At 44.3% G+C, this 7,479-nt stretch overlaps 1 protein-coding gene across 2 annotated transcripts in view; it reads left to right on the top strand.

Annotated features, from left to right (window-relative positions):
* Positions 1-774: 774 nt before the first annotated feature.
* The window catches only part of TENM4 (teneurin transmembrane protein 4), a 600,039-nt gene continuing 593,334 nt past the window's right edge, over positions 775-7,479 (top strand). For both annotated transcript variants that reach the window (XM_059838450.1, XM_059838449.1), the window contains exon 1: positions 775-1,004. The gene's annotated coding sequence lies outside the window, so the exon portion shown is untranslated. The remainder of the gene's footprint in view (positions 1,005-7,479) is intronic.

The raw sequence follows: 7,479 nt of genomic DNA, 5'->3' as shown, positions 1-7,479 counted from the left end.
CATGCCCAAGACCAACCTGTTCCTATCATACCCAAGCACATCCTCTCCTGTCCCTATTATACCATCTTATCCTAATTTCCACACTTGATCCATCTCCTCACCATGCCCATATATCTCCATATATATCTGTCCATGCCCATCCCCTCCCCATAGCCCCGTCCATCCTCTCTCCATGCCATGCGTGCCTACGTGCATGCCCAAATCCCCTTCATGCCCAGGCCATGCCCAAGCCCTTCTCCCAGTGCCCATGCCTGTCTATGTCCTCCCTGATCCGTGCCTCTGCCATGACTGCATCACTCCCATGCCTGTGCCTATTCCCATCTCATGCCAATGTCTGTGTTCTCCCCATGCCCGTGCCATGCCCGTGTCTATGTACATCCCTGGCCCACGTCTATTCTGTGATCATGACCGTGCCCACGTCTCTGTTTCCTCAGCCCCACGTCCCTGCCGTGCCCGAGTCTGTGTCCTCCTGCCGGCCCCATGCCTCTGCCGTGTCCATGCCCATGCCACCCCACGCCTGTTCCCACCCCGTGCCCCTCTCCACGCATCCGCAGGCCGTGTCCGAGCTGTTCTCACGCCGCTGGGGTGGGCAGCCGCCAGCCGCATGTGCGCCTGTCATTCCAGCCGGGAGCGCCGGCTCCTGCCTCCCATTCATGTAACCTGTGTGTGTCTCTCTTTCTCTCTGTGTGTAACAGCGAGAGGGAGAGAGCGAGCGAGGCACGGAGAGAGGGAGGAGGAGGGGGGAAGCTTTAAATAAAGCCTTTGGATTGCAGCTGCTTATTTTGGGCAGTCCTACCAGGACGATTCCTGTCAGGAAAGAAGCTGGACCAGTCGTTGTTCTTTTTTTTTTTTTTTTTAATTTATTTTGATTTTGATTTTTGGGGGAGGCGGCTGTGTATGTCTGAGCTGCCTGCGGAGATGAGCTCCGGTGCCTGCCTGTAGTTTCCACTTTGGGATCGCTGGACACAGAAGTGGCATTTCGGTGGGGGGAAGCTGCAGACATGGTAAGCTTCGCTTTTCCTCTGAAAAGTGTATTTATGCCATAGACTCTTCTTGAATTTTCCCTTCCCCCTTCCCTCTTCCCACCAAACAGCCAGGCACACAGGCTGGGGCTGGAGAGAAGCTCTCCGAATCCCTGGCTTTCCCTCCCCAGCATCCATCCTTCCCTCCTGCCCAGCTCCCTGCCCTCCCCTCGCACAGTTTGCAGCAATTCGGAGGGAGGCAAAGATGCTGCGGGAAGCTCCGGGCTGGGGCGGGGGGTGATCAGGCACCCCCAGACTGCCAAAACCTTGCTTCAGGGTATGTTTGGAGTGGATTCTCCCATCCAACCTTCCCCCTCCCCGACCCTTCCCTCTGCACCCCGAGCGGTGCGGCTGTGCTGGGGGAAGGCAGCAGTGCAGATTGGGAGGCACTGGAGCAAGGATGCAGCTTTAAGATCAATCGGTGTTATTTATGTAATAGTAAAAGCAGGGAGGAAAGGAGGCAGAAAAAAATAGAATAAGAAAGAAGTGCCTTGATATTTGTCAGCCCACAAGGCTCCTTCGGCTCTTTCTGAGCCCCCCATACTTATGTCCTGCTGCAGGGTGGTGCGTGGTGGGAGTGTGTGTGTGTGTATGTGTATGTTTACATTCGGATCCGTGCTAGAATCGGGGGTGAGGATGGGGTCTCCCATTTTCCAAGGAAAGGTGGGTTTGCCTCCAACAAAAAGAAAAAAAAAAAAAAAAAGAAAAAAAAAAAGAAAAAAAAAAGAAATGCGCTTGACTGCAAGTTGAGTGACAAGTCTGTTTCTTAGGCATTAAATGTTAAAGCCCTGCTTCCAGCCATGCCCTGCCAGGATTAAAAGATTGCCCAAATAGTGTGGTGTTGGAGAAAAGATGTTGGAGTGCCTGGAAGAAATGCAGTGGTTCAGACTCGTGCTCGTGTTCTCAGCAATTTGCATTCTCAAATACAAATTTGGGCTGTTGAACCTGAAACCAGGCTGCTACCAAAGGGTGTTTATTTCCTGGGATTTGTTTTGATTGAAAATATAGTGTAAAATATCTGGGATATTTTACTTCAAAACAAATGGTAGTTAAGAAATTTCTAAATTTTTAAAAAATAATAATTAGCCCCTCCCCAAAACTCTAGAAGTATTCACAAGGCAGTATTTATTTACTTTCTTATCATGACCACACTTAGAAATTCACAGCGATTACAACCATGAAAGCACATGATTTGAAAAGAAAAACAAAATGAAACAAAACAAACAAACAAACAAAAAAGAACCCAAAAACCAAAACCCAGCCAAAACCTCATATTTATGCCACTGCCTTTTTTTAATGGGATACATAGTCTGAAATACATTTTTCATACCGCCAAAACAGAAATTACTAAATGCTCATTGAATAGATGGGCAAGACCTTTCTGCATCTTGAATGCATTTGCTCATGGTTTTTCCTGGAAAGTTCAATTTCTTATGATTTAAAAATAATAAAAAAACAAGGCAATACACCAAACTCCTGAATCAAACTAAAAATTAGTCTCTCCACCTCAACCCTATCTTCCTTCTTAACTTTTTGCAGTGAAGCCTCACCTTGAATTTACAGCTGCATCTTTTTCTTTTTTTTTTTTTTTCCCACTGAGAAAAGTCCCAGGTGAAGGGAGAGCCATAAAATGAGAAAATGAGAGCAAATCTTTTAAGCTTGAAGTTGTCTGTGTGCTTTTTATAGGTAAACTTCTGCTTTAGGCTGGCAAGTTGGTAGTGTGCTGCTCTCTGCTCTGGGGCGCCGGAGCTGGGCAGGGGAACTTGGCAGCTCCCAGCCTATCCCAATCCCATTTCTTTCGGCTTCACTGACCCTAATAAAATTGTCTACTAGTAGTATAGCCCCTCCTCTCCTATGGAAAGTGCTCTGCTCCCAACATGTGCACCATATGTGCCTGCAACACCCAAGGCTTAACATACATTCACCTATAGCATGCCAGCAGTCCGCATCTGCCCCCCGCACTCTGGCTCTGGCAGGAGCTGGGGATTGGCCGTCGGGAACCCCAACCTCTCCCCTGGTAGCTGGGGGAGGCTGGGGCTGAGCCAGAGATTTGTATTTAATTTATTTCATTGGCCTCTTCAGAGCCAGGCGCCTCCCACTTAGTGCCTCTGCCTGTAGCACTTTTATGGGCTTGGGTGGAAAAAACAAGGAGTATGTGTGTGTATATTTATATATAGATATAGATAGATATGTAGTGCGGTGGGGGAGAGCATAAAGGGAGGAAGACGTGTCTCTTGCACTGTTCTGCAGTGAGGCAGGACTTCAGAGCAGCTCACTCGGCTCTGCCTGTGTTACAAGGCTGTAGGAATTCGCTCGTTTGTGGCCATTGCGAGCTGCCCGTCCTTGTAAAATTCCCAGCTCCCCGACTCTGCCACGCTGCTGGATCAGTCCTTGCTGGAGTGGGCTGGTTTGTAGCCAGGAGAATTCTTTGCTGCCATGATCCCTTGAGAATGCAATCCCCAAGTCAGTGCATGGCCAAAGAAAAGTAGGTTCTGTGCTAGTTTGCAGCCGGTCTGGAGGCAGAGAGGGGACTGTGAGGTCTCGGTGTGTGGCCGGGCATTTCCCAGGCACCTGAAGATGTAACCTGTGTTGCACTTTCCTTGGGAGCAGGACCACTGCTCTGCACCCACCATCCTGGGAAGGGGGTCTGCACGCACAACTGGGGCAGGGGAGGAGGGGAGCTGCCTTTGCAGACAACTTGTTTCACTTTTTTCCCCTTTTTCCCCCTCAAAAAAAGAATCACCAAGACTGGGAATTATAGCCACTGCTCTGAGATGCACTATATCTTTACAGGGACTCTGCCTCTGTGCCTCACCCTCCTTTCTCATACATACGTGCATGAATGTGTTCACATCTTTACAAGGGGAGATTTTCAATTAATCTGTTATTTATAAGTGTGACCTGGGGAAGAAATGTCATATTTTGGTGAAGAAAGAGGGTCATTAATATGGAAAAATGTTCTTGGGTTGTTCTTTGGCAAGGAAAGGGGTAAGAGGCAAAAGGAGATGCAGAAGTTTACTTCATAGTTTCCTTTTCTTGTTAGCAAAGGGTCCTGGTTTAGAAATGCTTTTCTGGGAAGAATTTGCCTTCTCTAATTTTAAAGGATAGGAAAAAACCATGGAGAGAAGAGGGTAAAGCTGCTCATCTGGTTTTCACTGGGTGGGGAGGGAGATAGTCCCCCCCTCCCCCCGATTTAATTTACTACATGGATGGAAAAGGAGAGACATCTCTCTAATTTCAGTGGGTCTGGGGAAGGAGTGAGGTTTGGGCTGAGAAGACTCTGCAATTTTAGGTCTGTGTAGCTTAATTATTTTCCTTGACTCATTTAAAATAGATGCTTTCCTTTTGTTTTGGTGAGCAGATAGTACACTGGCAAGGGAAAAGGTTATTTTTGTTTTACAAAGTGAATTTTTTATCTTATTTTATTTTATTGGTTTCCTGGAGTGCATAATAACGAAATGTTATTTCATTCTGTCTACAACATGTACACTATTCCAATTAAGAGCCTACTCTGATTATTTTTAACCTGGTAGTTTGCCATTTCTCTGCTCAGGAGAATAAAACATTGAGTTTTTGCCCTTTAAAATAGCTGAGATGCTTAAGCAGAACTACCTTTTCCCTGGGAAAGTCATTTCCAGTTCTGTTGAGTTCCCGCTTCAATGGTTCATTTTCTGACAGAATCACATCTTTACAAGAAGAAGAACTATGATCTTATGTAACTTGATGTTTCCAGATCAAAAGTTACAAATATTGCAGTAATACCATGAAGAGAGAGATTTGACAGGAGGAATGTTGCATGGCATATTTATTATTAGGATTTCAAATCAAAGTGGTTTTAAAAATTTATGGAGGGGAAAAGCAGAATTATAAAAAGATGAATAAACAAAACCTTACTAGTTGGATATCTTTAACATCACTTTTCCTTTTTATCTTAACTGTGTAGACAGTTGAGATTTTATTTCTTTCTTTTCTTAAAGCAAACTCTTGTGTTTAAGAAATGTGTAGTTGTAATTTCGAGAGATGAAGTAGCATGAAACTTGCTCTCTCTCAGATTTGATTCAAAGAAATGAAACCCTGTAAATCAATGTCAATTCAGATTTAAAGACTGGCTGTTACCTGCCCTGTTACAAGGTCCATCAGCGTAGCTTATTGTAACTAAAAGCTAAAATACTCTGTTTCTGCTTTGAACTGACAAATTGGCATTGCTGGGTACTTTGACAGAGTAACTCGCACCACTTGCCAGTGAATTGGGTATTCATGGATCCTTGACCGATATGTTTCCGAGAAAAAAAGTCCAATAATGTAACACTTTTTTAAAGCACACGTATATATTTGTATTTCCTCTTTGCTCTAGATTAAAAGGAAAAAGAAACATGGAGAAATTTATATCCTAATTATGTCAGCCTAACATGAGGAGTGGTGCTGTAGCATGTCTATAGGACTTACAGTAGTCAGGAACAAATGTACAATTTTCATTCTTCTGTGCTGTTTCACCTTTGCTTCCCTTGATAGATAAATAATTTTGTTAGAAATATATATATATATTTGCCAGCTGTTCTACTCTCCCTGGAGCATCTGTAGAGACAGAGTTGAAATGTGAGTAGGAGGGCATGTTTCCTTGTCTGTGTGCAGTGACAAACACTTCTTACAGAAAGTTCAAATTTTGGAAAGTATAAGCCTTACTCACAAAAATCCTTTTGCCATTATACCAAATTGCTTGGAATGAAGCTGTTTGTGCTGTAGGGGGATTCAAACTTCATGCAATGTTGCCCTGCTGGGTATCAGCAGAGGTGATCTTTTGAATGTGAAGATGTCCATGAAAGCAGGCACAGATTTCTCTGTTCTTCCAGTGTGTTGGCAGCAAGAAGAAGTAAAGCAATTATGATACGAATTAGGGCTGACAGATAAGTTTCCTTTTCCAAGTTAGAGTTGCTTTCTAGGATATGACACAATCCTTGTTCTTTTTTTTTAAGTAGGGGGAAGAAGGAAGAAGGAGAGAGGAGTTGCTGATGGTCGATTTAGGTGGAGGAGCTCACAGAACTGCATTTATCAGTTCATTCAAATGGGGATGGCTCAGTGAGATTTCACCAATATCTCCACAGGTTTTAGTGAAGTAGCATTTGCTGTGGTCTAGGATAACCACTGCAGTCCAGAATGCTGCTCCACTGCCGTAATCACTGCTGTGCACTGGTGGCAGATGTGCTACCCCAGCAGCAACAGCAAACATGAGAGCAGGAGGTGTCTCACTCCCCATTGATTTAGGTCTTACGTGACTATTCAGTGCAGTTTTCTCTTTAAGCACTGAGTAGAAGCTGTATCACTTGCCTGCACAGGTGTTTGCACACGCTGAGCCTTCAAAGTATTCTGGATTAGTCATACAGTAAAAAGTTAGAAACAGAAGATTAAATCCTATTTTTCTGTTTTAGTCTAACCCTGCATCATGTATGCAATAAGGGCTCATAGGCTTTGTTGTCACCCCCTCAAACTCCAAAATGTGTACTGAAAATCTTAAAATTGCTTTAAAAAAATCCAGTCTGGGCCTGTTCCTTCCGAGGAATATTGGGTCTATTCATAAAATCAATCTTGGTTTTCTATAACAGGAGTTTCACCCAATGAACCTTATGGATCCCTTCCAACTCAGGATATTCTGTGATCCTATGATATCATGCTCTGTGGAGTATAACAGAAGCCAGGATTCATTTCCTAGGCAGCAGCATCTTCAAGCACTGTCTGTTCACATAAGAGCAAAGTCCTGGAGGCCTGCAATTCATAAACAATTTCTTCCACTGGGTCATCTGGACTTTAATGGGTCAGTCTTACAAATGAACTGAACAACCAAATTTTTTAATGGAAGGTTTTCAATATTCTGCTAATTCCTTTTGAACTGCCTCTGTGTCTTTGGGTGCTGAAAACCATTTCATCCTTATCTCTGTAACATAAAGAAGAATAGGAAGGGAAAGTTTGGTTACCCAAAAAGCTTTTAGAAGTGACTGCCAGAAGTGGTTGGAAAAACTGACAGATCATGAGAGACACTGGAATTTGCTTTCTGCCTGTTGATACAAACAGCATTAGGTGGTTGGGTTGTGGGCAGCACAGATCCTGTCAGTTTGGAACAAGCAAGTGCTTCTATTTCTAGGAAATTACCCTTTGGGCAGCTGGGTTTAAGGTGTGATCAGCCTTTTGGCAGAGATTTTTGTTCTAGAAAGCAGAGAATCATCTCAAGAGCCAACTGGCCGATGTGCTGCCACAGACAGAGCCGTGATCAGGGATTACTTAACGGTGTTTCCTTACGGTGGTGCTAAAACAATGCAAAGTTCACACAGCCTTTAATTGCTGCTATGGATATTTGACACTTCAGCACATCAGCCTCTGAGCTGTCAAGATGATCATCCATACACTGCAACACTCTGACACAATTATGAAATGTTGGGTTAAATGGACTTGCCCAGCATTGCCC

This window comes from Haemorhous mexicanus, chromosome 2 (genome assembly GCF_027477595.1).
Source record: "Haemorhous mexicanus isolate bHaeMex1 chromosome 2, bHaeMex1.pri, whole genome shotgun sequence".
Classification (NCBI taxonomy): Eukaryota; Metazoa; Chordata; class Aves; order Passeriformes; family Fringillidae; genus Haemorhous; species Haemorhous mexicanus.
Note: the sequence above shows the minus strand (reverse complement) of the source record. Positions and strands in the feature narration are given on the sequence as shown.